The sequence below is a fragment of the Mirounga leonina genome, unplaced genomic scaffold (assembly GCF_011800145.1).
Source record: "Mirounga leonina isolate KUSES-001 unplaced genomic scaffold, KU_Mleo_1.0 Mir_82, whole genome shotgun sequence".
NCBI classification, from domain to species: Eukaryota; Metazoa; Chordata; class Mammalia; order Carnivora; family Phocidae; genus Mirounga; species Mirounga leonina.
This window is the reverse complement of record NW_023270825.1, coordinates 35,275,054-35,278,507: the sequence shown is the minus strand read 5'-3', so window position 1 is coordinate 35,278,507 and position 3,454 is coordinate 35,275,054. Positions and strand designations below refer to the sequence as shown.

Here is a 3,454-nt window from a genome sequence, read left to right as displayed (position 1 = left end):
AACCAAGAAGGCAGTCATAGACACTCTTGAGTGGGGCATAGAAGGTGGAGGAAGAGGGAAGGCTGGGGAGAATGACATGTCAACATTTTGAGTCTATATCACATTTATGTCCTAAGTGCCCTAGTATAGTGCCTACAACATGGTAGGTGCTCGATAATTGGTGAATTAATGGATGGTGGCATTTAGCAAATTCTAAATGAAAATGCTGGTATTCAGCGGTAATATTATAGCAACAAGTTTCCATATAGAACACAGAGTGATATGGTACTATCTTGTTTAAAAATGTTCATGATAGGGGTGCCTGGCTGGCTCAGTCGGTAGAGCATGCAACTCTTGATCTTGGGGTTGTAAGTTTGAGCCCCACGTTGGGTATAGAGATTACTTAAAAATAAAATCTTTTAAAAAATGTTCATGATAAGAACATGTGATGTTGCTTTTCCATGTGTGTATTTTCTGTGTTCTCCTCTGAATAACCCTCTGGAAAGCAGGATCTCTGTTTTATTTATCATTATGTCCCCAAAGCCTGGTGATGCCTGGCTTGTGTAGGCAAGAGTTTTGTCGATAATTTATTAAAGTGCCAGACACTTCTCCAAGGCCAATATATATATATATATTAACTCACTTACTTCTTATAGTGACCTAATAAGGTAGGTTATATTACTATCATCCCCCTTTTTCAGATGAGAAAACGAGGCACAAGGAGATGAGGCAGCTTGTAGGATGGCACAAAACAAGAGCTAGGATTTGGAGCAGGGCGATCTTGTGCTAGAGTCCGCGACCAACCTCTCTGCCACATCTACAGGGTTTGAGGAATTGCATTGAAGTTGACTGAGGAGATCTGTTAGACCCCTTCTAGGGGAAGCCTGTAAATTTATATAAGACACATCTAGAAAAATACTGAGGAAGTCCTGAAACCACCAGTGTGCTTTAAGGTGACTCATGGCGGGAAGAGAGGAAGTTGCAATGCTTCTGAGGGCATTGTTTTCGTGAAAGATGAAATATGTCCAAAAAAGTCAATAAACACACAAAGGATTTTTTTAGGGCAGTGAAAGTATGAGATCTGTGTGATATTCCAATGACGGATATATGTCATTCTAAACCCATAGAGTGGACAGCACCGGGAGTGAGCCCTAATGTAAACTATGGGCTTTGGGTGACTATGATGTGTCAGTGTAGGTTGGTCACTTGTAACAAGTGTGTCACTCTGGCGGGGGATGTTGATAATGGGGGAGGCTCTGCATGAGTGTGTGCATGGGGGAGGGGTAACTGGAAATCTCTATACCTCCTCTTAATTTTGCTCTGAACCTAAAGCTGTTCTAAAAGAAAAAGGTTTTTTTGTTTTTTTTGGTTTTGAACCTTTAATGAGAAAAAGAAATATATCGAGCTCAAGAACACTGTGTTTCGTGTGTCGCTGGGTCCAGGTTTGGGGATACACGACAGACCTAGCAAACAGGATATACATCAACAAAAACATTCCTGGTTACAGACTGAAAAACTAGCACCTGGCACGATTAAGTCTTGGTTTCCTCATCACTCAGCAGCATGTTGGGGATCCCGCGACTAATGGGGAACAGACGTCCAGACTCTGGGCACTGCAAGGTGCCCTCCAGCACATCCACCTCCAGCAGCACGTGGTGCATCTGCCTCAGGAATTTCTCATCATGCTCATACCCTTCAATCGGCCCTTTGGGCACCTCGACCAGATGCGACTTGGGTATCACACGAAGTCAGTGTTGAACTCCACCGGGTTGATGCGGACCTCGGTGGCCTGGAGGAGCAGAGGGAAGCCACGCCCCCCCCCCCCCCCCCCCCCGCACATGCGAGCTCAGCAGGTTGTGCGTGAGCAGCTTCATGTCGCCACAAAGCAGTTCATGTTAGCATCGAAATGGAAGCCCAGATGGAGCAGGATCCTTAGGGTCTGTCCAGTTTCACCCCCGTCCCCCGTCCGCCCACTATCACCCAGAGCTCGGTGAATGTTTGGCTGATGCGAGGTCCATCATGAGGTATAGCTCTGGTCATCACAAAGCTCTGGCGTGTTGGATTCGTGTCTGCTCTCATCTGGATATTAGTGTTTGAGTGAAATTTTTAAAAAATCACCATGGAAACCAGGAAGTAACACTTTTATTGAGGAACCAGCTAATGGAAAGTTTTATAAAATAAGTAACACAGCTTATGCTTCAGCAATGGGATTTGTGGCGTCTCTCCCAGGGTACACGGTTAATGTCCACCTTATTTAGGACCACATCATAGTCATTTTAGCCTTCAGAATTTTGAAACTACATAATTTTTGGAGAACTTTAAAAAGAACGAGAACATCATAATTTCCCAAATAAGTGAAGAATTTGCAGAGCTGAAGCAAAGGAAAGCAGGGTCATGGAAATGAGAAGCAGCAGGGAGGGTTCTTGGCTGGCATCTGGACATAGGGCTTTGAATTTCAGTTCTGCTATTTGCACACTTTGCCTTTTCCCTGGGGGCACTTAACCGCTCTGCATCTTTCCTCATCTGGGTGTTGAGAGGGTTGCCCTCGATGGTCCTTAAAGGACCCACCCAGGCCTAGGTCTGAATTCAGGAGAAATGCGGTGTGGTTCAGGTTATGGTGCCAATTTCCACCCGGTTCGTGTGCACAGTGAAGCCCCTGTGAAGTGTGCTGCTTGGAGAGGCCACTCTGCCAACGTGGCACAGCCGGGTCATCTGCCAAGGAAGCAGCCTTCTGAATGTGGCAGCACATCCCAGGAGGGGAGAAGACATGAGCGTGTGTCTGAGGGGCAGATCCGCCCTGCCCAAGCACTAACCAGTCCCCTCGCCCTTTTTTTTTTTTTTTTTTAAGATTTTTATTTATTTATTTGAGAGAGAGAGCACAAGCACTGGGCTGAGCAGGGAGCCCGGTGCGGGACTGGATCCCAGGACCCTGGGATCGTGACCTGAGCCCAAGGCAGACGCTTAACTGACCGAGCCACCCAGGTGTTCCAAACCAGCCTTCCCTTTGCCCCAGTTCTTTGAACTCTTTCTCCCTCTTTATTATGTGTGTTTTTCTAAACATCTCAAATCCTTTTATGGAACAGAGTAAGGGTATAAGCATATTCATTAAAAAAAACCCTCAAAAGTGAGTTGCTTCAAACTACCATAGAACTATCCTATGACCCAGCAACGCCATTTTGGGGGCTGTATCCCAAAGAACTGAAAGCAGAGACGCAAACAGATAACCTGCACACCCATGTTCACAGCGGTTTTATTCACAGTAGCCAAAAGGGGCAAACAACCCAAATGATGTCCATCAACAGACGAATGGATAAACAAGGTATGTATAATGGAATAGTATTCAGCCACAAAACAAGAATGAAATTTTGATAGATGCTGAAACTTGGATAGGCCTTGAAAATATGATGTCAGAAAATAAGCCCGACATGGAAGAATAAATAGTGTCTGATTCCACGTATGTGAGGTACCGAGGAGA

At 45.3% G+C, this 3,454-nt stretch overlaps 1 pseudogene; it reads right to left on the bottom strand.

Moving 5' to 3' along the window:
- Positions 1-1,338: 1,338 nt before the first annotated feature.
- On the bottom strand, positions 1,339-1,853 carry LOC118002233 (annotated as a pseudogene).
- Positions 1,854-3,454: the final 1,601 nt, after the last annotated feature.